The sequence below is a fragment of the Podarcis liolepis genome (genome assembly GCF_965112155.1).
Source record: "Podarcis liolepis genome assembly, chromosome: 3".
Classification (NCBI taxonomy): domain Eukaryota; kingdom Metazoa; phylum Chordata; class Lepidosauria; order Squamata; family Lacertidae; genus Podarcis; species Podarcis liolepis.
In genome coordinates, this window is record NC_139557.1 from 117,569,209 (window position 1) to 117,595,499 (window position 26,291).

The following is a 26,291-nucleotide window of genomic DNA, read 5'->3' on the forward strand; positions in this document are numbered from 1 at the left end:
ATGGGGACGTCTTTGTTGAATGGTTTATTTAAATATTAAGGTTCATTATTGTTTCACAAGATGTGTATCTCTTTAAAGGCCAGAGTAAATATCATGACCTAGTTTTACAGCTGTGAAGCAGTATAGCAGATGCTGTTAAGTTGTGTTAATTAAACTGTGTCAGCAATTGGGTATATAGTATATAAAGAGCAGTATGTACCTCTCTCAGTACCCTGGTGAGTGGATTGATCATACTTATAGATCTAATGTAAGAAGACTTTTTGGTTTTGTAAGCAAAGCCAAGCAAAATATATGTTTGCATTTCTTCATTGTTTACTGAACGTGTGGTCTCCCCAGCACGCTTTCTGCAGCTGGACATTCTGGGATGGCTTCTGTAAATCTGAGACCCTCCCTGGAAAATAGGGACACTTGGAAGGGTGGTGTGTGAGAGGGGGGTGGAGAGGGAGAGGGAGAGAGAAATAACTGCTGGAGAAACTCTTTTGGAAGGCAGCCTTCAGAGCAGCATTTCTTGCCATGCTCCCTTTGAAATGTGGGCCTCAGAGGGCTGGCCATGGATCAATGTGGCCATTGGCTTGATAAAGGTTAGTCACCTTCAATCCATATAAGTTATGTATTACGAAGAGAGAGAACTGGCAACGGGGAAGAGATGGATAAGTGTTTTGAATTAGAAACTGAGAGAGTAAGCCATTATTTGTGGATCCACAGACAGAAAGTAAATAAATGCTTCAAATTGTCCTGTTGAGGATGAACTTTTTTTATTAAGGTTTTGCAGGAGAAAAAACACAGAATGATCAATCAGTGCAAATAACACACACCATATTGCATGTTTGAATTCACAATAACCAAAGACTTTTTACCCTAGTGTGTCTGTCCAAAGATCCATATGAGGTTGTGGTGATCTACAGGGATCACAATTAACATGGGATATAAGGCAATGCCACATAGTACTTGCAGAGTGCCAGAGAAAGAGAGGGACTGGGAGGTAAGGACATAAAATCATAATTAGTGATGTTTCGAGTAGACCTATTACAATCCATTGTTCTTCTCCTAGCATGATTGGAAGTCTTGCTCCAATCCAAACCAAAAGGTGCATGAAAGAGAAGACTTTTAAAATATGCATGTTATAAAGCATATCATAAGGCAATAGATAATCCATTTCACTTTATGTATTTTTATAACAAATATTCCCCAATTTCATACATAACTTTTAATAAATCTAGAAAAACAGATTATTATTATTATTAAAAAATATTTTCCTTATCCATCTTTCAACACCATTGGTTTTCAATGTCACAGCAGAGAAATCCCTTTTTTTTAACCTTTTCTTAACTATTGGGAATTTGTTTCATTTCCAGAATGTTGCGTACAGAACTGTGTGAATCGAGGAAGGGGTCGATTTTCTCCAGCATTTAATCCTTTGCAGTTCAGATAAGCAGCTCTTCACCCTTGACTCCAAAGCTGATCTCAGTCATTTCAGAAGTAGACAGAGAAGAATATCAGAGGTCTTGCATTTTCTGTACTTGGCTCATTGACTCCAAGGACTACCAAAAGCAAAAACAGATAATTAATATCCAACTCTGGTCATACTTTGTCTGATACACTCTTAAATGGCAAGTCTCTACAGTTCCCACACTCTACAGCTGTACAACCTAACCCAAGACAATGATATACTGATAAAGTTACAATTAGGAGCTGTCTTGATTCTAATCTCTCCTTATGGGACAAAATAAACGAGGCAGTGACGTAATGGTTATGCTCCATCTCATATTAACTGAGGCAGTTTATCTAATTATTGACTCACACAATTGTGGTCTGTATTGGTAATGACGATGGGAGTAAGGAGTTTTTCAGGCATCCTAGTCCAGACTTCATTTGTACTTCTGGGTACAAATGAATAGGATTCTATTGATGAGTTCCTAGAATTAGGAATTTGCAGAGGGGTAGACATTATAGTCTCTTGCAGGAAAAACAACAACTGGGGTCTTGGAGGCTAGCTATAATTGACTGCAGCATAATGGACTTCACAGACTCTAGCCCACTTTTTCAGATGTGTGAAGTGAAAACTTGGTTGGCAGGTACCGGTAATTAAAAGGGAACATTTTCACGTGGGAATTGAATGGCAATGAGTTGCAAAGATTACAGTTGGCGACAAGGGGTTTATATGTCAGACAGCCACGTTTTCAACCCTTTACAGCAGCAGACTGGAGACAGAATCATAGAATTGTAGAAGAACCATGACATAATAGTAGCAGCATCCAACATTATGTAACTCTTGAAAAGCTCAAGCCAAAAGAGGACCCAGCATAGGGGAAAGTGTATGTGGGGAAAGCAACCAATTCTTCACATTTCTACCATTCAGTGCTCATTTGCTGGGGCTAAGCTTGAATAAAAGCACTGTCTGTGATTCAGAGAATTCTGCAAGCATGTTCGGACACTCTGAATTTCCTGTTCTGACAGCATCTCTTTGTACTTCATTAGAGGTCGAGCCACAGGATGCTCTGATTTTTAAGGCCAAATGTTTGGTAGTTAAAGTTATTGAGCACAAACTATTCAAGCGTATGGTGGCAAAAAATCAAATGTCTGCTGACTTGATAGTAATAGGCTATCTCATTCAATGTGCCCTCTGTAGTACCCCATGTTAAATCAAGAAAAGTGCTTTGAGATGTTTGTATAGAGATAGGGATTTTTATTATTAATATTCAGGCATGTCTTCGGCCTTATAATCTGACCTTATACCATTTATAAATATGTTGCATTCTGTTTGACTGTTTTTTTTATTGGATTTATTGATAGGTAATGATGTTTTCCATGGTTCCCTTGTATGCTTTGTTCTCTCTCTCACTGCTTATAGCTGTCCTGAGCATAATTTGGTGACAAATTGGTAGAAAGGCAGGATACAGATATTGATTGATGGATGGATGGATGGATGGATGGATTGAAAGAAAAGAATGTTGGAATGGTCCAATTGAAAACATGATTGTATTAAGACCCATGTGGGAAGGCGTATGGCCCAAAACCTGGTTTCCTGGCAGCAAGATCACTGCTGCAGATCCGGAAAGCCAGAGGGGATGGCACGGCAGTGGAAAGGTTGGGGTCGTCCAGGCACACTGGTGGAGCCAATCTGATGCCCCCAGCTGTATGCCTCAACTCTGCTAACCTTGCCACCACACTGCCCAACATCATCCTGGTGACAGTTGCATTACCTTTTGCAGCACAGTAGACGTCCATCTTGGCATGTTCCCCCAGTATGTTCTGTCCTACGAGGGCATTGTCCAGATTTACAGAAACCTCGTGCAAGCCTGCATTCCATGGTATCATCTGCAGGATATCCAGCTCTTCCTATTACAATAAAAAAAGAGAAAGGGAAAGAACCTCCTGAGTTGGCTTGTAGGAGCTGAGTAGGGGAGATGCAGGGGGCAGAGCAGAAAACTTTTTTGTGAATGCTACTGGCCTGCAATACCTAGTCTCACACCCTCGTCCTTCCACAGCGAAAGAAGCTTGCCCTCTCCTGAGCTATGCAAAACACTTTAGTGCTGGAGGCACTTATGTTCCTGTTTTGCTTTCTTTCTTTTTTAATTGTGATCATGGCTTGTTAATGCTCTTAAAAGGAAGAAAGGTTGTTTCCCCTGCCCTCAGCGCTGCTGCTAATAAATTACCAATTGAGTGAGACCTGCAACAAAATGTTGCATTGTGGGTTGGCTCCTGCTCAAGATTCCAGAAGGAGGCCATGCCCTGTGCCGGGGTACTTCATTCCACTCTTCCTTTCCATGATTTTATGTGGCCCCCCCAAGATATTGTTATTATTATTAATACTAATAATAAGGATGCACAGGGGGATGACCTCTGTAAGTATATAGGACATTAATGTTATTGATATGTTAAAAAAGGTAAAGGTAAAGGACCTCTGGCAGTTAAGTCCAGTCGCAGACAACTCTGAAGTTGCGGTGCTCATCTCGCTTTAAAGGCCAAGGGAGCCGGCATTTGTCCGCAGACAGTTTTTCCGGGTCATGTGGCCAGAATGACCAAGCCGCTTCTGGTGAAACCAGAGTAGTGCATGGAAACACCATTTACCTCACTGCTAGACTGGTACCTATTTATCTAATTGCACTTTTTGGTGTGCTTTCAAATGGCTAGGTTGGCAGGAACTGGGACTGAGCAACGGGAGCTCAATTGATATGTTAAGACCCTGTAAATCATTGGAAGCACTGCTTATTATTACACCTGCAATTTGCCAAGGCCTTAGGACCACTTTCCTGCTTTCTCTGGAGTTCAAGGGGACAGCAGGACGGGTCCCCAGCCCTTCAACCTCACTAATGAATCCCTGTGCGTAGCCAGTCTGATGCCTTCACTGGACCATGCTAACCTCGCACACAACCAAATGCAGCCTCTTCAACCAAAGAAAGCACACACAAATATCCTCAGTTAATAATGATAATAATGGAAGTGGGTGGACTGGTGGCCTTGGAAGGTGTCAAAAGGGACATCTGAGGTCCCTTTGTTGGGGGAAGTCTCTAGCAACCGTATCCTTTTATGGGGGTTTGCTTACATACAATCAGTGATTCGTCAAATTGTAGAGTTGGAATGGACCTCATGGACCATAAAAATCAAAGAATTGTAGAGTTGGATAGAGACCACAAGGGTCATCTAGTTCAATCCCCTGAAATGCAGGAATCTGAGCTAAAGCATCTAGGACAGATGGCCATCCAACCTCTACTTAAAACCTCCAAAGAAGGAGAGTCCACAACTTCCAGAGGAAGACCGTTCCACTGTAGAACTACACTTACTGTCATCTCGCCTAACCCTCTGTAATGCAGGAATGTCAACATGTAGCCCCCCCCCCCAATCCAATTTGAAACCATACTGGACCCTGTTTAGCTTTGCAAATATACAGCCGTTGCATAAATAACATTGTACAAGCTGGACTGACATGGGCTCAGTAAGCCAATTTATCTGAGGATTGCAGTTCCTGCAGCTGCAAGGAAGTGAGTGGTAGCTCTCTACTTTTGTAGGCACACTTACATGGAAAAAAACATTTATTAAATACAGTGTAATTCACAACTGAATGACTCCATGCTGCCCAGTTTATAGAATCACCTCTAAACCTACTGTTGGACTCTGTACCTTGGAATTGTCCACCCATCTCTTACCTGGAATTATTTGGACGAAGACTAAGAAGACAGCAAAGAGAAGGTAAAGGATCTTCATGGCTGAGGCTTGATGCTATCTCGCTTTGGCAGTGTAGTGAGAAGATGATTTGAAGCCCAGATGAGGTCCTTTATGAAAAAGGAGACCATATATATATAAGGTTTTTGGAAAATTGCAAAACAGTATTTCCGGAACAAGGTGAAGTTTGGGAACATCTGACTATGTACAAAAGAATCTCCATTGCCCTTTCTGACCACAGAGGTCAGTGACACACAAAAATTGCAATGTCCTTCCGTTGGCACCCACACAACACCTTTACTACTCTCAACTGTGGCAAACAGCCAAGTGACTGAGGTAAGATTTTCCACCTGAGAGTGAGCTAATCCCCTAAAGGGTTGTGGGTTTTAAGCAATGCAGGTCTTGAGCCAACATAACACAGTTTCCATAAACCCCAAAGTCCATTTCTATAATTTCTTTTTTGCAATAAAGGCTGCCTGATGGGGAGCTGCATATATTTTCCATAATTAACCAAGCCCCAATTGGAGCTGTTTTGGTTTCTACGGCACAAACAGGCAAGCAGTGGACCCCAGTCTCATTTTGGGTCTTTCCCAATGCCTTCTGATGCTGCCCTATTCTTTCATGTGGAGATCTTTCCTGTTCATTTCCTCCTTCTTTTCCCTGGTTTTCTTAAGAGTTAGCCCACCCCACCCCACCATCTTCCTACACCATTTCAGAGCAATTAAGGGTGGTAATTTATCTGATAAATATAAATAATAAACTGATGTTTGTTTGTTCACTATTTTCCATCATTACTGGTTTCCAAACAGCACAGCGGGTATTCATAACCTTGTGAAGTGTTCCATCTGATATGTAGCTTCTGGGACTGTGGTCTCCAATTTTGGAACAGGCCGAGATATTAATGCGTGGTTGGAAATGAATTTGAATTCCTGGCCTGTTCTGAAAGTGGTAACTGTTGTTTCCCAGTTCAGATGAAAAGGGAAATGGTGGTTGGTTGGTCAATCAAGATAGTCAATATGGTTCTCACCCTCTTCATTTATTCCCTGCAACAAGTAAATGCTTCTCAGTTTAGTGGGGTAGGAGAGCTGAAAATAATTCCAATTTATTTCACATCTGGCAGCCAATGTGACTCTTTGGTTTCAGATAGTACAGTGGTACCTCTGGCTGCGAACGGGATCCGTTCCGGAGGCCCGTTTGCAATATGAGCAGAATGCAACCTGCGTCTGCGGGTCACAATTCGCCACTTATGCACATGCGTGTGATGTCATTTTGTGCATCTGTGCATGCACGAGCGGCAAAAGCTGGAACCTGAAGCAAACATAACATGAGATATGACTGTACATGGTTAGACCAGTCTAAAAAGCCTGGGACAGAAATTTTCATGGCCCTCTAGAGGCTATGGTGGTTCATTTACCAGAAGTAATGTATTTAGTGTTAACTCTGAAAATATATGGTACTTGATTCTGGCCAAACTAAGAGGCTAGAGGAGCTGTGAAAATTTGTGTTTCTGGCTTTTTAGGCTCATCAACCCATGTAGTATCTGAAGCCCAAGGGGCACATTGGTTGCTAGATGGAATTTTATTTTCAGCTCTTCTACCCCACTAGTTATGTGAAATGGCAGCCCATGCCAGCCCTTTCACAAATACAATATACTGAAATGGGAAAGTGAGGCATGCTGTGACTCACACCCCGATACCCTGTTACATATTGGCTCAAGCTCCAGAGCCAGGTGACCTCACTTTCAACCTTGAGACTGTACAGCTGAACAGGAATTGGCAGAAACTGATAAAGCAATGATTGACCAGGTTGAGACTTTCACTAGGTAACTCAACCCCCCCCCCCCATGTGAAAAATCCTACTCTTGCCAAATACTTAATTCAACAATGGTGCTGATTTTGACATACCTGAGTAAATAAAGGGCAATACTCTTTATACCATACTTCCTGATAAATCAGGTTCCAGTGCAAAATACCTCTCTCGGGCATGATAGCAATCAGTAAACCTACCAAATTTCATAAGCTTGTTCTGCTCATTTTGTACCTTCCATTACACAAATCTCGTGAGTTATCTGTTCAGCAATTGCAGGGTTCCACTAAGTTCTTATACTACATTTCCAGAGGCAGATCTTTCTTAGAAAAGAGTCATTTTAGAGTATCACCTTATATATGAATAGTGCTAATTGTGGGCATGCCTCCATTTCAGCTTTAAATGTTTGTGATGGCTTCACAACCAATGGCTTCAAGTTATAAGAAAGGAGATGAGCAGAGGTTGGATGGTCATCTGTCATGGATGCATTGCAGGGGGTTGGACTAGATAACCCTTAGGGTCCCTTCCAACTCTATGATATTTCTGCAAACACTTCCATCCAAAAAGCTGAGACCAGTGGGCATTCCAACAAGAAATGGAAAGAAAAGTGCCTTCATATTCATCCAGTGCTTTACCAGCTGCACTGGCTCCCGGTGGAGTACACGGTCAGGTTCAAGGTGCTGTTTTTGACCTTTAAAGCCCTATGTGGCCTAGGACCCTCGTATCTATGGAACTGCCTCTCCTGCTATGCCCCGTGGAGGACCTTAAGGTCCATAAATAACAACACCTTGGAGTTCTCGAGCCGCAAGGAGATTAGATTGGTCTCAACTAGGGCCAGCGCCTTTTCAGCCATGGCCCCGGCCTGGTGGAATGCCCTACCGCAGGAGATCAGGGCCCTGCGGGATTTGACATCTTTCCGCAGGGCCTGCAAGATGGAGCTGTTCCGCCTGGCCTTTGGGCTGGACTCAGTCTGAACCCCCCCCCCCCATTATTATTATTATTATTTGATTGAACCCCTAATATGGGATTTTGTATATAAATTTTCCTTCGGCTCTTTTTGCTGGCCTATGTAAGACCAGCATGGATAGTTGGCTCTGGTAAATATTTGACATTTTCTCCCCTTATGATATTGATTTATGGGCTACCACAAAAACGAGGCTGTATTTTAAGCTGTATTTTAACCTATATTTTAATCAACTGTTTGTTTGTTTGTTTGTTGTTTAAAATGTTTTTACTGTATTTTATATTTGGTGTTAGCCACCCTAAGCCCGTTCTTTTTTTTATATATATAAAATTTTTATTGATTTTACAAATTTTTAAAGACAAACAAACAACTAAAAAGACATACAAACACGTATAGTTTCATAGCATTTTTTCATAAACCTCTTTTCCAGGACTCCCCCATACCCCCCCTTCCTGCATCCCAATGTCCACAATTTTTAAGCAACTTCTAAATATTCCTTTCCAACCTCTGTCATCTTAATCTTTTCTGTAATCTAATCTTATGTCACTGTATCCCTTTTTTTCCTAAAAACCTCGACATTCTAGCATTCATCAAGTTTATAGTAGTCCTTAAGATAACTTTTGAATTTTCTCCATTCTTCTTCCGCCGTCTCTTTTCCCTGATCACGGATTCTGCCTGTCATCTCGGCCAATGTCATATAGTCCATCACTTTCATCTGCCATTCTTCCAGAGTGGGTAGATCTTGTGTATTCCAATACTTTGCGATGAGTATTCTTGCTGCTGTTGTAGCATACATAAAAAAAAATTCTGTCCTTCTTTGACACCAATTGGCCGACAATGCCCAGGAGAAAGGCCTCTGGTTTTTTAAGAAAAGTACATTTAAGTACCTTTTTCATTTCATTATATATCATTTCCCAGAAAGCCTTAATCTTCGGGCATGTCCACCAAAGGTGGTAAAAGGTACCTTCAGTCTCTTTACATTTCCAACACTTGTTATCAGGCAAATGGTAGATCTTTGCTAGCTTGACTGGGGTCATGTACCACCTGTAAGTCATTTTCATAATGTTTTCCTTTAAGGCATTACATGCCGTGAATTTAATACCGGTGTTCCACAACCACTCCCAGTCAGCAGACATAATGTTATGACCAATGTCCTGTGCCCACTTAATCATGGCCGATTTAACTGTTTCATCTTGTATATTCCATTTCAGCAACAAGTTATACATTCTTGATAAATTCTTAGTATTGGGTTCTAACAATTCAGTCTCTAATTTTGATTTTTCCACTTGAAAGCCAATTTCCCTATCCTGTTTGAAAAACTCCATTATTTGACGATATTGAAACCAATTTTGTACTTTATGTTTCATTTTCTCATGACTTTGTAATTTCAGTTTATCTCCCTCTTGTTCCAAGATTTCCCAATACTTCGGCCATCCGACCTCCATATTGAGTTTCTTCACTGCCTTAGCCTCCACAGGAGACACCCATCTAGGGGTTTTGTTTTCCAACAGATCTTTGTATCTTATCCAAACATTAAACAATGCCTTTCTAACAATGTGGTTTTTAAAGGCCCTATGCAGCTTAATTTTATCATACCATAGATATGCATGCCAACCAAATGCATTATTGAAACCTTCCAAATCCAAAATGTCAGTGTTCTCGAGGAGCATCCACTCTTTCAGCCAGCAGAACGCTGCTGCTTCATAGTACAATTTTAAGTCCGGCAGGGCAAATCCCCCTCTTTCTTTGGCATCTGTCAATATTTTAAATTTTATTCTGGGTTTTTTGCCCTGCCAGACAAACTTCGAAATATCTTTCTGCCACCTCTTAAAACATTCCATCTTGTCAAGAATCTGCAAGGTTTGAAACAAAAATAACATTCTAGGCAATACATTCATCTTAATTACTGCAATTCGGCCTAACATTGATAATTTCAACTTTGACCATATTTCTAGATCTTTTTTAATTTCTGACCAACATTTTTCATAATGACCGCTCCCCGCTTAAAACGGGGGGCGCCCTTTGCGTGGACGCGTGCAGCCCCTAGATCTGGAGCGGCTCCAACAGCATAGGCTTGGCTTTGCCTTCCCTCAGGTGGGATACCTGGAGGTCTCCACCTACCTCAGTCAGTTGTCCAATCCCACCTGGGGGAAGAGTTGCCAAGGAGACCAGGCCAGGTAGGGGAGGGATTACCTGCCCACACAATAGAGGGAGGATCTTACCTAGAAATCCTCACTTGGCTCCAGAGCTTCTGCTGGACTTCCTCGCTCCAAAAGGTAAGCCTGGGGCCTTTGCCCCCCCCCACTAGAGGGATCCCAAGGGATAACGGGGGGGGGTAATGGACTTCAGGATACCCCTTCAAAAGGGGATCCTTTTCCTTAGGTGGGCCCTGATGCACCAGGGTGTTGGGTGGTGGCACGGGGGCCCCTCTAGCTGCCCCCCGTCGCCTGCGGGGGCGTGTGGGCCGCGGGGGGGGGGAGGCAACGCCACGCGCGGCCCCTTCCTTATACAAATTCAAATTTTTAGATGTCAAATAAACCCCTAGGTATTTCACCTTCTTAACCACCGTCAACCCTGTCTCCTCTTGGAATTTCTCCTTCTCCATATCTGTTAGGTTTTTTCCTAAAACTTTAGTTTTTTGTTTATTCAACTTAAATCCAGCTACCTGGCCAAACTCTTGGATTATTTCTAACACCTTTTTTGTACTAGTGTTTGGCTCTTGCAATGTCAATACTAGGTCATCTGCAAATGCTCTTAACTTGTAATGTTTAGCTCCGACCTGTACACCTTTGACCTGCTGGTCATTTCTAATCATATTCAGCAACACCCCCAGAACCGAAATAAAAAGCAATGGGGAAATTGGGCACCCCTGTCGTGTTCCTTTTTCAATCTTAAGTTCCTCAGTTATTACATTATTTACAATCAACTTAGCTTTTTGTTCAGAGTATATTGCACCCATACCATTCTCAAAACCTTGGCCTACCCCCATCCCATGAAGATTCTTTTTCATAAAACTCCAAGAAATATTGTCAAAGGCTTTCTCCGCGTCCACAAAAATCAACACTGCTTTAGAGTTTATATCCACCTCTAACTTCTCCAAAATATCTATTATGTTCCTTACATTATCTGCTAGGTGTCTTTTTGGGAGAAAGCCTGCTTGGTTCTTATGAATCTTTTCCATCAACACTTTTTAAAATCTTTTTGCCAAAATGTCTGCAAAAATTTTGTAATCCACATTAAGTAATGATATTGGGCGGTAGTTGAGTCTTTTCAGTCTCTGTCTTTGGTATGAGTGAGATATATGCTTCTTTCCACGATTCAGGTGCCTTCTTTCCTTCTAAGATCTCGTTGCAAACTTCCTTTAATGGTTGAATTAACCACTCCTTCAAAGATTTGTAATATCTGGAAGTCAATCCATCTGGTCCTGGAGATTTGCCCAGTTGCATATTCTGAATGGCACCCTCTATCTCTTGTTCTGTTATTCTCTGGTTCAGATCCATCCTACTTGATGAGAGATTTTTTGTAATCCATATTTATCGAGGAATTTATCTATATCTTCTTCATTTTGTAGTCCTTGGGCATAAAGTTTTTTGAAATAACTCAAAAAGCAATTTCTAATCTCATTGGGTTTAGATATATTCTTTCCCTCCACTTCTAGGCTTGTAACTGTATTCAATTTCTGTCTTTTCTTCAATTGCCATGCCAGAAGTTTACCACATTTGTCTGCCGATTCAAATGTCCTTTGTCTCATTTGCTTTATCTTCCATTCAATCTCTTGGTTCATCAATTCCATATATTGTGCTTGGTATAACTTAATCTCTCTCAAAATCTCCTGGGACTTTGGTTTTGCTCTTAATTTTTTCTCTCCTTCCTCGATCTTTTCCAAAAAAATTTCCTTTTTCTCATTCTGTTTCCTCCTCTTTATTGAATTTTGTTGGATCAAAAAACCCCGCATCACAGCTTTACTTGCATCCCAGATCACTCTTTTTTCCACATCGGCCCTTAAATTTATTTCAAAATAGTCCTTTAAAGTTTTTTGGGCCTTCATAAGGATCTCCTTATCTCGAAAGAGGGTGTCATTCATCCTCCATCTAAATTGACCAGTTGTTGTAAGTTTCATTTCCATTTTCACGGCGTTATGGTCAGAGCAGGTTTTTGGGCAGATTTCTACCTTCTTGATCTTCGGAGCCATCCCACTAGTGATCCAGATTTGGTCGATTCTGGTCCAGGTCGTCATTGCTTGGGAGAAAAAGGTTCCCTCTCTCTCAAGAGGGTTCCTTGTTCTCCATATGTCTATTAAGTCCATATTTTCCGTCATTTCAAAGAAAGACTTAGGGAGTCTTCCTTCCTTGGTAACTGTCAGTCTTTGTGCCTTGTCCATCTTAGTGGAGACCACACCATTCATGTCCCCCATAATTATCATATTGTAATCCAAATAGTCCGTCAGGGTTTCATGAAGTTTCTTAAAAAATTCTGCTTTACCTTCATTTGGTGCATAGATTCCAACTATCAGAAATTTTTGTCCTTGTACTTGTATCTCAACTGCCAAATATCTTCCTTGTTCATCTTTAAACATCATTTTTGGGGCCCACTTCTCTTTTACATAGATCACAACTCCTCTTTTTTTAACTTTGTCTGATGAGATAAATTCTTGTCCTAGTCTTTTATTTATAAGTAATCTCCTATGAGCTCTGGTTATATGGGTCTCTTGTAGGCATATCAAGTCCAGTTGTTCTCTGTTCAGAATATGAAAAACTTGTCGTCTCCTCAAAGGCATGTTGAGGCCATTACAATTCCAACTAAGGAATTGCAGGGCCATCTTGTTATTTTTCTAACACTCCTCCAACAGCTCCAAGTTGTTGCTCTTCCTCTGATGGTGGTGGTTTGTGTCCAAATGAAAGATTCAAAATATCTATTGCTCTCCTCTGTTCTGCAAGTGGGTCCACAGTTCCCTTCTGTAGGTCCTCTCGATTTCTTTCCAAAAATTTCTCTTTATCTTGTATAGTCTTTATTTTCACCTTCTTCTCCTTGTAATCGAAGGACAATCCCTGTGGAAATTCCCACCTGAAAAGTATAGTGTTCTTCTTTAACAGATAAACCAAATCCTTGTATAAAGCTCTCAGATCGAGGATGTATTTAGGAATGTCTTTAAAAATCTGTACAGCTGAATTTCCAAATTGCAAGGCCTTTTCAAAGTGTAGTCTTAATATTTTGTCTCTTTCTTCCTTGGATCTAAGTGTAATCAAACAGTCTCTCGGAGTCTTTCTATTCTGTTTTTTACCCAGTCTAAACGCTGTTGCGATTTTAAATTCGTCTTCCTGCAAGTCTTCCCAACAGTCAGCAAACTCTTGTGTTAGAAACTCCACGAGGTTGTCACCTTCGTTCTCTGGAATTAATCTCAATTTCAAATTCCTCTCTTTTCTCTGTAATTCCCACAGAGCCAGAGTTGCGTCATGTTCATGCACCTTTTTAACGATCGGTTCTAGGTTCTCTTGAGTCTCTCCAGCAATAGCTCTAGCTTCTTCCGCAATTTTACGTGTAGTAGAATTTTCCTCGACCAATTTATTTATAGATTCTGTGTTCTGGTCTAATCTTGCTGATATTTCTGTTAGTTTTTGTGTATTTTCTGAAGTCTGTTTTGTTAAAGTCTCCAGGGATTGGTTTATCTTAAGTAAGGCTTGTGTCACAGCATCCATGGAGACCGTTGTCACTTTTTATTGTCCTGTTGTTCCTGAAGGTCCTGCTGGGGTTGCGCCTGTGATCGAGCCTCTTTTCTTTAGTTGCTGTTGCTGCTGCTGCTGCTGCTGGTACTGTTGTTGTTGTCTAGTCTTAGCTCTTGTGACTACCTCTTCTTGTGAACCACTCATGTCAAGGTCGTTTCCCACGGGAACTGTTTCCCGATGGAAAGTTCCACTGTCTTGAGCTGTGTCAGTTTTTGCTTTACCCTCTAGGGGGAGCAAATCAAAATGTCCGGATACAAAGGCAAAGTCCGAGTACAAAGGCAAAGAAAATATCCAAATACGTAGAACAAAGGAAGGAAAGTTTAAAACAAGTATAGCAGGAGGCTTGTAAATAAAAGTTGCCACAGATTCCCAATAGATACTGTCTCAGCCTGCTCTGGTATACTGTAGCCAAACAGTGCAAAAACTTGTGTCACAATGTAACTTTCACAGGAGGAAGTCAGTTCAGTGTCCTATTGTCTTGCTAGGCAGACCGTTTCAGGTTATTGAGACAGCAGAGAGTTTTTCTTTTAAATAAATCATGCAGTTACTAATGTCTCTCTTGCCTCCCCTCTGCCCTGCTAGCTAGAGGGGAGATCTAAAGTCCAGATGTCAGGTTTAGTTAATCAAAAGCAATGTCCCATACGAATGCAGCTTTACAGTTTCGTTGCTTTCACTTTCATGCAGTCGGGGGAAGGCAGGCTTCCTTAATTTTTCACTTCCCCGTTTTCAGCCAAATTTCCAGAATTTAGTTACAAATAGACGTTCCGTTTTACTCACGGGTTTTTTCTGTCCGAAATTTACAGGAAGGAATCGGCGCTCTCCACTAATAGCGACGCAGCTTCACCCTGCGGGCTGGGTAGCGATTCTCAGCACCGCGCTCCCCCGATGTCGTTCCAGAGCCTTTAAAAAGGCTCTTTCTGCGGTAAAGGGGGGGCGCTCCTGGTGCCCACCGAATCTCCTCGTTCACCGGCTTTCGCGCCGGTGATTTTAGGGGTCCCCCGCTTGCCGTAGCGGGACAGACCCGAACTCGCAGGGCAGTCCTTTTCCGGAGCTCGGAAAGAGGACCGCCATTAGCGCTGGCGCCGACCGGAAGTCCACCCTAAGCCCGTTCTTGGCCAGGGAGGTTGGAGTATAAATAAAATCTTCTTCTTCTTCTTCTTCTTCTTCTTCTTCTTCTTCTTCTTCTTCTTCATCTTCTTCGGAGCAAACCTCCAACAAAGTTGGGAAGACTCAGAGTTTGTGTGTGAAATTTGAACTGGCATACAAAGCTATTTGGGTATAACTTTCAGAGAGCCTTCACATACATATGCAGATGTAGGTTTGAACTGTTTAGGTGACCAAATACTGTTCTATATGGAATCTTCAATATTAGTATTGGGATCCTTTTCCATTGTAGCCTTAAGGCTCTCTAAATGGCCAGTAGTTATACTTAAAAGCTCCTGACTTATAATTGACACAATACCCCTTTTCATGTGTCCTTGATTCCATATTATCTGTTCTTATTTAATTAGAGGTCCAGTGGCCTGTGTTACTGGAGTCTTATCCACACTGTCCAACTATTTCGTCCTCTGTCGTCCCCTTCTCCTTGTGCCCTCAATATATGTATGTATGTATGTTGTTGTTGTTTAGTCGTTTAGTCGTGTCCGACTCTTCGTGACCCCATGGACCAGAGCACGCCAGGCACTCCTGTCTTCCACTGCCTCCCGCAATTTGGTCAAACTCATGCTGGTAGCTTTGAGAACACCATCCAACCATCTCGTCCTCTGTCGTTCCCTTCTCCTTGTGCCTTCCATCTTTCCCAACATCAGGTTCTTTTCCAGGGAGTCTTCTCTTCTCATGAGGTGGCCAAAGTATTGGAGTCTCAGCTTCAGGATCTGTCCTTCCAGTGAGCACTCAGGGCTGATTTCCTTAAGAATGGATACGTTTGATCTTCTTAAAGTCCATGGGACTCTCAAGAGTCTCCTCCAGCACCATAATTCAAAAGCATCAATTCTTCGGTGATCAGCCTTCTTTATGGTCCAACTCTCACTTCCATACATCACTGCTGGGATAACCATAGATTTAACTATACGGACCTTTGCTGACAAGGTGATGTCTCTGCTTTTTAAGATGCTGTCTAGGTTTGTCATTGCTTTTCTCCCAAGAAGCAGGTGTCTTTTAATTTCGTGGCTGCTGTCACCATCTGCAGTGATCATGGAGCCCAAGAAAGTAAAATCTCTCACTGCCTCCATTTCTTTCCCTTCTATTTTCCAGGAGGTGATGGGACCAGTGGCCATGATCTTCGATTTTTTGATGTTGAGCGTCAAACCATATTTTGTACTCTCCTCTTTCACCCTCAATAAAAGGTTCTTTATTTCCTCCTCACTTTCTGCCATCAATGTTGTGTCATCTGCATATCTATATATTTATATGCTGATGTGGTAATGGGAGATGCTATCCTGTGTGGCTTCCCTGAGGATGCTACATCCACCCACATGGTTGCCCTGATGGATATTTGAAAGCCAAGCAGGTAGATCATGTGCCCTCATTTCTGCAAACATGGCACAGCATTGTGTTCAGCCTCTTGCTATCTGAGTAGTAAGCCTTCTAAGCTTTAGCAAGAGAATATATTACGGCACGTCGTGGAATAATTTCCTCCCACAACATTTAGATAAAAAGGAACAGCCACTCTGGGCGGCTTCCAACAGAATATTAAAATGCAATAGTCTATTAAACATTAAAAGCTTCCTTAAACAGGGCTGCCTTCAGATATCTTCTAAAAGTCTGGTAGTTGTTTTTCTCTTTGACATCCGTGGGAGGGCTGAAGAGCCCCAAATGCATTCTTGCAAAGGGTGGTGATAAAGCTGGAATTGTTGATTCCACAAGCAGAGATGAGGTGTCGTCCCATCACTCAGAGGCAGCACTGAAATATTTGGAAAACAGAAATCAACATTGACTATAGGGAAGGGGGTGGCCAGGTTTCTGCTACACTTGCGTAGTCTGCCCTGTCACTCACAATCAAATAATGGATATTTGAGGCTTTATTCTGGGTTGATCTAGCATTTAGCAACAGCACTACCAGGCTAGAGGGTCGACTGAGCTGTGTCTGCAGATTCTGAAACACATTTGTTGAAGCAGAGGAAGAAAGGGCTTTGATGGGACTAGCCTAACTCCTTGACCCAGTATGACTTTGCTCACCACCACACAGGGCCAGGCCACTCATGAGGCAAGGTGTGAGGTGACTGCCTTGGGTGGCAAGATCCAAAGGGGCAGCAGATCTTGCCACAAGGAACATATTGTCTGTTGCTGCTTATGTGGTGGGAAGAATAACTGGGGCATAATCTGTCATCTCCACAGCTGCTCCCTGCAATGCCTCCTCTACAACAACCTCTTGATGAATAGGAGGCACTGCAGGTTTCCTCCCACCCGTGTTCCCAGTGTAGATCTTCACTTGCCCCTTCTTGCCTGACTGGGAGGCGCCATTTTGTCTTTGGCCTCAGGGCCCAAAATTTCTCAGGCCAACCCTGCCTGCACATTTCCCACTACCAACCACCCCAGCCCCAGAGGTGACACTCCCAATCACACCCTACCTCCCTTGACCGTGTCCCAAAAATATGACATCCATGTGAAACCGTGTGTTTGGGTGTGTTGCGTTCATTATACTTACGTTACACAGCAATGGTAAACCACACTACATTCTCCGATTTTGAAACGTGTTAGAGGACACCTAAAGATGTAGCACATACCACTGAATAAATGACATGTTCTTACGCCATGGATGTCAGTTCTTCCTGCAACAGAGCAGAACTCAATAAAGTAGGCAGGCAAGGAAGGAAGGAAGGAAGGAAGGAAGGAAGGAAGGAAGGAAGGAAGGAAGTGTCCTGCCTAGAAGATTTGGTTCAGATCTCTATCTGTCACTTTGGGAAGCAACCTGAGTTGCTCCAAGTAGTTCTGTGGTCTGTACAATGGCGCCATCAGTGCATCAGATGCTGCAGGGATCAAGTGAATTCACCAAACTCTGAATATTTACACAAAACTACAGCGCTTGCGAATACAGAGCTTTGAAGTGTATTATCAGCCATTCACTGATGTTCCTGAGCTCAGATTCTTCTCCTCAATACCTGATTCCCAAGACTGGATGTCAGGGTATGGACCTGCTCTGGATGAGGTCACTCTCCTCTGAAACAGCAGGTGTACAACTTGGAGTGCTTCTGGCTCCACAGGTGTCACTTGTGGCCTTAGTAGTGCCCAGTGTCTTCCATCAGCTTTGGTTGGTGACCTGACCTAGCCACACTCCTCTCTGAACAGGGACAGACCCACATTAGGTTACTGCAATGAATTCTACAGAACAGAAGTACATATTGGGTTTTCATCATTATTATAAGGCATTGGCAAGATGCTCAGTTGGGAACTGAAAATAAGAGAAACAACAGACAATACCTTTTTTAAAAAATAATAATGGTGGTAGGCACACTTCAGGCTGGTATGTATTCTTTGCAAGAAACTCAAATTCACCCACAAAAACACTTTCAGAATGAAAGAACATACTGAATCTGAGAACATTCATAGAATCATAGAATCATAGAGTTGGAAGAGTCCACAAGGGCCATCGAGTCCAACCTCCTGCCAAGCAGGAAACACCATCAGAGCACTCCTGACATATGGTTGTCAAGCCTCTGCTTAAAGACCTCCAAAGTAGGAGACTCCACCACACTCCTTGGCAGCAAATTCCACTGTCGAACAGCTCTTACTGTCAGGAGGTTCTTCCTAATGTTTAGGTGGAATCTTCTTTCTTGTAGTTTGGATCCATTGCTCTGTGTCCGCTTCTCTGGAGCAGCAGAAAACAACCTTTCTCCCTCCTCTAGGTGACATCCTTTTATATATTTGAACATGGCTATCATATCACCCCTTAACCTCCTCTTCTCCAGGCTAAACATGCCCAGCTCCCTTAGCCGTTCCTTTGCCTTTAACTTTGTTTCCAATAACAGGTGATGAAGTAAGTTTTTTATATATCTTTCTTACAAAGCAAAAATACCACAAGATAAAAAGATGATTAAGCAACAATACAATCATATATGAAACTGGTAAACTTAAAGACACAAAGGAAGCAAGAAAAAACAAATTGCAAAGCCTTGTGCTAGACTAATAGCTAATTAATAACTTTAAGAGTGGTCAACCAAATTTCTTAATCAAGCAGAAATAAAGAAAGAAAGAAATAATAAAAAATGAAATAAATAAATATTTCTCTGTGTTTGGTTCTTATATCTTACATAAATTACATAAATTCAAGGATTCATGGAATTGTATAATTGGAAGGGACCACAAGTGTCATCTAGTCTAATACCATGCAATGTAGGAATCCATTTTGTCCAACATGGGGCTCAAATCCATGACCCTCATATTTATTATTCTTATTCTTAAACTTATTCTTATTCTTATTCTTATTGATTGAATTTATATACTACCCTATACCTTGAGGTCTCAGTCTGAATATTAAGAGCCTCTTGCTCTACAGGTTGAGCTATCCCAATTCCTAAATAATAAGTTAGTTTCACCATTGCTGCAGAGTCCCATATCTTTATATACCATTATTTGGGAGATGGAACTATGATAGTTCTCCACTTCCCTGAGTCTCATTTCAGGTCCGAGGAAAAGTGATTTTGTTTTTATATTGTTAAAAGGTCATCAGTCAGAAGCCATACCAAGCTACTGTGAGTGATAAAGGGGGTCTGCCTGTAATTCCTAATCTACCTTTGGTCCACCCCTGATTTTTACCATTTTTCAGATTGCAATGAAAATGGGGACATCTTTGTTGAATGGTTTGTTTAAATATTAAGGTTCATTATTGTTTCACAAGATGTGTATCTCTTTAAAGGCCAGAGTAAATATCATGACCTAGTTTTACAGCTGTAAAGCAGTATAGCAGATGCTGTTAAGTTGTGTTAATTAAGCTGTGTCAGCAACTGGGTATAGTATATAAAGAGCAGCGTGTACCTTTCTCAGTACCCTGGTGAATGGATTGATGGGTGGGTCATACTTATAGATTTAATGTAAGAAGACTTTGTTTTTTGTAATTAAAGCCAAGCAAATGATATTTTTGCGTTTCTTCATTGTTTCCTGAACGTGTGGTCTCCCCAGCACACTTTCTGCAGCGCAATTAATCTGCTAAATATGCAACAATCTTAAGGAAAAGCGGGACATGGCTTCTGTAAATCTGGGACTGTGCCTGGAAAATAGGGACACTTGGAAGGGGTGTGTGTGTGAAGGGGGCAGAGAGAGAAATAACTGCTTGAGAAACTCTTTTGGAAGGCAGCCTTCAGAGCAGCAGTTCTTGCCATGCTCTCTTTGAAATGTGGGCCCCAGAGGGTTGGCCATGGATGAATGTGGCCATTGGCCTAATAAAGGTTAGTCACCTTCAATCCATATAAGTTATGTATTACGAAGAGAGAGAACTGGCAATGGGGAAGAGATGGATAAGTATTTCGAATTAGAAATGGAGATAGTAAGCCATTATTTGTAGATCCACAGACAGAAAGAAAATAAATGCTTCAAATTGTCCTGTTGAAGATGTACTGTTTTATTAAGGTTTTGCAGGAGAAAAAACACAGAATAATTATTCAGTGCAAATAAAACACCCCATATTGCATGTTTGCATTCACAATAACCAAAGACTTTTTACCCTAGTGTGTCTGTCCAAAGATCCATATGAGGTTGTGGTGATCTACAGGGATCACAATTACCATGGGATATAAGGCAATGCCACATAGTACTTGCAGAGTGCCAGAGAAAGAGAGGGACTGGGAGGTATGGACATAAAACCATAATTAGTCATGTTTAGAGTAGAACTATTGCAATCCATTGTTCTTCTCCTAGCATGATTGGAAGTCTTGCTCCAATCCAAACCGAAAGGTGGATGAAAGAGAAGACTTTTAAAATATGCATATTATAATGCATATCATAAGGCACTAGATAATATGATTTTACTTTATGTATTTTTATAACAAATATTCCCCATTTTAATACATAACTCTTTTAATAAATCTAGAAAAAACAGATTATTATTATTTTTAAAAAATATTTTCCTTATCTATCTTTCAACACCATTGGTTTTCAATGTCACAGCAGAGAAATCCCTTTTTTTAACCTTTTCTTAACTATTGGGAATTTGTTTCATTTCCAGAATGTTGCGTACAGAACTGTGTGAATCGAGGAAGGGGTTGATTTTCTCCAGCACTTAAATCCGTTCAGATAAGCAGCTCTTCACCCTTGACTCCAAAGCTGATCTCAGCCATTTCAGAAGTAGACAGAGAAGAATATCAGAGGTCTTGGATTGTCTTTACTTGGCTCATTGACTCTTAGGTGTACCGAAAGAAAAGACAGATCATTAATTCCCAACTCTCGTCATACTTTGTCTGATACACTCTTAAATGGCAAGTCTCTACAGTTCCCACACTTTACAGCCGTACAACCTCACTCAAGACAATGATATACTTATAAAGTTACAATTAGGAGCTGTCTTGATTCTAATCTCTCTTTATGGGACAGAATAAAGGAAGCAGTGACATAATGGTTATGCTCCATCTCATATTAACTGAGGCAGTTTATCTAATTATTGACTCACACAATTGTGGTCTGTATTGGTAATGACGATGGGAGTAAGGGGTTTTTCAGGCATCCTGGTCCAGACTTCATTTGTACTTCTGGGTACAAATGAATAGGATTCTATTGATGAGTTCCTAGAATTAGGAATTTGCAGAGGCGTAGACGTTATACTCTCTTGCAGGAAAAACAACAACTGGAGTCTTGGAGACTAGCTATAATTGACTGCAGCATAATGGACTTCACAGACTCTAGCCCACTTTTTCAGACGTGTGAAGTGAAAACTTGGTTGGCAGGTATATAAAAGGGAGCATTTTCACATGGGAATTGAATGGCAATGACTTGCAAGGATTACAGTTGGTGACAAGGGGTTTATATGTCAGCCAGCCATGTTTTCAACCCTTTACAGCAGCAGACTGGAGACAGAATCATAGAATTGTAGAGGAACCATGACATAATAGTAGCAGCATCCAACATTATGCAACTCTTGAAAAGCTCAAGCCAAAAGAGGACGCAGCGTAGGGGAAAGTGTATGTGGGAAAAGCAACCAATTCTTCACATTTCTACCATTCAGTGCTGGGGCTAAGCTTGAATAAAAGCACGGTCTGTAATTCAGAGAATTCTGCAAGCATGTTCGGATCTTCTGGATTTCCTGTTCTGACAGCATCTCTTTGTACTGCATTAGAGGTCGAACCACAGGATCCTCGGATTTTTAAGGCCACATTTTTGGTAGTTAAAGCTATTTAGCTCAAACTATTCAAGCGTATGGTGGCAAAAAATCAAATGTCTGCTGACTTGATTATAATAGTGAGGCATCAGATCAAGATCTGTATTATGAGGCATCTGATCAAGATCTGTATTTTAAAATGAGCTTATATATATATATATATATATATATATATTTGTTTTCGTAGATTTTCACGGGTACAGGAATGCAGGTTTTGGTGTCCTCGGGTGTCTTCCCGTGTTTACACGGGAAGACACCCGAGGACACCAAAACCTGCATATATATATATATATATATATATATATGCAGATGCTTGTGTGTTTTTATGCCAGGCAAAAGACCAGCTGGCTAAAAGACTTTGGCAGATGTTTATCCTCCTGGACAAAGGCCCCCCTGATTTATTTATAGCAGGAGCCAAAATTCTCAAAGTTGTAAAAAGGGAATTACAGGCTGGGAGCAAAGGTTACTAGGTTACTGACGCTACAGAATACAATCAAGCTGCAAAAGCACTAATTAAGAGTTGGTAAATAGTAGGATTCATTGTTTAACAAAATATAATACCATGTGTCTCCCATTAGAGACTTGAGCCACATTTTCATAAGGTTAAAGGGCAAAGAGCTAATAGAAACAGCAGCTGGCTAGGGAAAGAGGGGTTGTGAACCGAAAGTGTTTTTATTAAGTTCCTTTTTACTTTGAAAAGGCCTTTCCTTTTCTTTTAAAAATCTATATATGTTATGTATGAAATATATTGGCTTAAATGTGTTACAATATTGAAGCAATACAGCCGCGAGCTGCTGGTAGCTTGAAAGCAAAACATAATGGGAATGTTAGGACTGTTCCGTGGGAAACAGAGGGACAGTCAATTCACAGTGCAGAGGGCACCAGAATTAGCTCAGAGTGTAATATGAGCTGGACAGGAAGTGTTTGCTCTCTCTCGACTGCTGGAGCTTGAAGAGAGCAGTCATGATTTTTGTAACGCTGCAAAGACAGAAATAAAGGCATGTAAATACGTTTCTGTCTATCTCTTTCCCCTGCTGGGGGGGGGCAGGAAAGAGGGGGGGTGTTCTTTTCACGCCGAGAAGGATTGCCTATCGCGACCTAGCCTGTATCCTGCCGGGGAATGCAGACAGTGAAGTCAACAGGAGATCAAGACTGGCTCCTGGAGAGTGGCCAGTTTCTCCTGATAAAGGCTTGATTCCCAACAAAATGTACCGTATTTTTCGTCCTATAGGGCGCACCGGCCCATAGGACGCACCTCGTTTTTTGGGGGGGAAATGAATAAAAAAAAAATTATCCCCCCCCCAGCTGCCACCCCAAGCCTTGCGCTCACCTGCCCGAAGCACGGGGCACCCTCCGGAGGGCTCCCCGTGCTTCGGGAGACAGGCTACCGCCCCAAGCCTCGTGCACCCGGCGGGACCTCCTGCCGGGCGCGCGAGGCTTGCAGACACTCGCCCAAAGCACCAGGAGCCCTCCGGAGGGCTCCCTGTGCTTCGGGCGACAGGCTGCCGCCCCAAGCCTCACGCACCTGGTGGGACCTCCTGCTGGGCACGCAAGGCTTGCAGACACTCGCCCGAAGCACGGGGAGCCCTCTGGAGGGCTCCCTGTGCTTCGGGCGACAGGCTGCCGCCCCAAGCCTCGTGCACCCGGCAGGACCTCCTGCCAGGCGCACAAGGCTTGCAGACACTCTCCCAAAGCACGGGGAGCCCTCCAGAGGGCTCCCTGTGCTTCAGGAGACAGGCTGCCACCCCAAGCCTCTCGCACCCGGTGGGACCTCCTGCCCGGCGTGCAAGGCTTGCAGACACTCGCGGGGGTTGCAGGCTGCTGCCCGCAAGCCTTGTGAGCCCGCGGGAACTCCCACCGGGCTTGCAAGGCTTGCGGATAGCTTCCTGAAGCCTGGAGAGTGAGGGGGTCGGTGCGCACCGATGCCTCTCGCTCTCCAGGCTTCAGCGAAAGCCTGCATTCGCCCCATAGGACGCACACACATTTCCCCTTCATTTTTGGAGGGGAAAAAGTACGTCCTATGGGGCGAAAAATACGGTAATTATGCAAAGGATTTAGAAAGTAAGAAATGTTAGATTCTTATGTTAGATTCTTATTTCATTGATGGTGTGTGAGAATGTGAACCCAAGATCTCTGATCTCTGTTTAAGACAGAATGAGCATCTGTTTTAACCATCTGTTTTGGAGGGCAATAGGGCAAGAAGGGCAAAAGGTGATCTGGTAATTAAGGTGCCTTTTTGAGGCAAATGTAAGATATATGGCTACTTGTTTGCCATTTATAGATAGAAGGAAAAATAGCTCTTTGTCTCCCATAAAAGGTAATAGGAAATGGGTGTATCTTTTATGATTGGTTCTAGCAAACAGCCAATAGGAATTTCAACCAGGCTGATTGGACAGAGGCAGCCAAAGGAGGAGCAAGGGGGCTGGGCTGAGGAAATATAAGTGCTGGCCATCAGGGCTGGAGTGGGCAGAGCTTTGGTAACCATATACCACTGTGTCTCTCAAATAAATAAATAAATTATTATTTATGACAAATAAATTATTATTTTAATTTCTCTATTGCTGCATTGAATATTTCATTCCAGCTAAGCGTTAACCACAAGCAGGGTGCTACAATAGGCTATCTCATTCAATGTGCCCTCTGTAGTACCCCATGTTAAATCAAGAAAGTGCTTTGAGATGTTTGTACAGAGATAGGGATTTTTAAAATTATTATTATTGAGGCATGTCTTGGGCCTTATAATCTGACCTTATACCATTTGTAAATATGTTGCATTCTGTTTGACTGTTGTTTTTATTGGATTTATTGATAGGTAATGATGTTTTCCATGGTTACCTTGTATGCTTTGCTCTCTCTCTTACTGCTTTTAACTGTCCTGAGCACCATTTGGTGACAAATTGGTGGAAAGGCTGGATACAGATTGGATGGATGGATGGATGGATGGATGGAATGAATGAATGAAAAGAGTGTTGGAATAGTTGTTGGATTGATGAATGGATTGATTGATTGAATGGAAAGAATGTTGGAATGGTCCAATTGAAAACATGATTGTATTAAGACCCATGTGGGGAGGCGCAGTGCCCAAAACCTGTTTTCCTGGCAGCAAGATCACTGCTGCAGATCAGAACAGTTGCATTACCTTTTGCAGCACAGTAGACGTTCGTCTTGGCATGTTCCCCCAATATGTTCTGTCGTAAGGGGGCATCGTCCAAATGCACAAAAACCTTCTGCAAGCCTGCATTCCATGGTATCCTCTGCAGGGTCTTGATCAAACATCTGCGTCTCAGTAAGGGGGAACTGAGTACGCTAGGTGGTTGGGTACATCAGATGGTGGTCTGGTGGAGGGAAAAGGGAAAGATTGGGAGGTAGAGTGTGGTGAAGTATCTAGCGCATTGTATGTGTGAGAAAGTACAATCTGTAGCTGACCTGAGTGTGGAGTGGGTACTACTTCGGTTCCCAGTAAGGCGACTTCACCTGGGCAAGGATCCCCACAAAGCAGGTGTGAGTGACTGAGTGGATACTTCACAGGGCCATACAATGGGAGTTGGAGGTTCAAAGGGGGAAAATACACCTCTTGAATGTATGTTAAATAATGTTAAGAAAGCCTTCTCAGGGGCATATGGAGTCAAAATGATGCCAGAGCGCTTGAGAACGTTATGTGAATTAGACTGGCTGAAACAAAATACTGGATGGCCACCTCAGGGAAGTTTTGATATAAATTTAGCAAGCAAACTTTGGTCCAACATCACCAAAGAAACTGGAGGGTGCCCAGAACAATTTTCATATATAGTACTTCCGGTCAGCGACAGCGATTAATGGCAGATTCCCTCTGAGCTCCGGAGGGGATCGGCTCCGTGGGACTGGGTCTTGCCGCTGTGGTGAAGCGGGGACCCTAAAAAATCACAGGCGGTGAAGCCTGTGAGCGTGAAGACTCGGCGGGCACCATTTGCGCCCCCCCAAGCTGCAAAGGAGCCTTTTTTAAGGCTCCGGAACGGGACGGGGTGAGCGGCACGGGGCTGAGAGTCAACTACCCTTTCCGTGGAGTGAAGCCGCACGGCCATTGTCGGAAAGCGCTGATTTCTTTCTGGATATTTGGACTCTAAAAGCAACTACCCGTGAGTAGGTTTATTCAATTTATGGAGGAAAATTTTTAAAAAAATTGGCACCGAAACGGGAAAGGTATAAACAGGAAGTCTGCCTTTCCGGATTGTAGACAGAACAAAGCAAAGAGATTGTAAAGCTGTAACTTTGAAACACGTCATTTAAAGGCTTAAACTCCAACATCAGAAAAAAGTGGTTCCCCTCCTGTTTGCAGGAGAGGAGGGGAGAA

General features: G+C 42.4%; 2 long non-coding RNA genes across 2 annotated transcripts in view; both read right to left on the minus strand.

Annotated features, from left to right (window-relative positions):
• Nucleotides 1-26,291, minus strand: part of LOC310702856 — a 960,387-nt gene that overhangs the window by 795,706 nt on the left and 138,390 nt on the right. The gene's annotated exons all lie outside the window — the stretch shown is intronic.
• Nucleotides 739-5,295, minus strand: LOC310702814. Its single transcript, XR_014523626.1, has 3 exons — nucleotides 5,148-5,295; nucleotides 3,204-3,339; nucleotides 739-1,541 (listed from the first exon to the last, which is right to left on the minus strand). It is a non-coding gene; the product is annotated as an uncharacterized lncRNA (long non-coding RNA).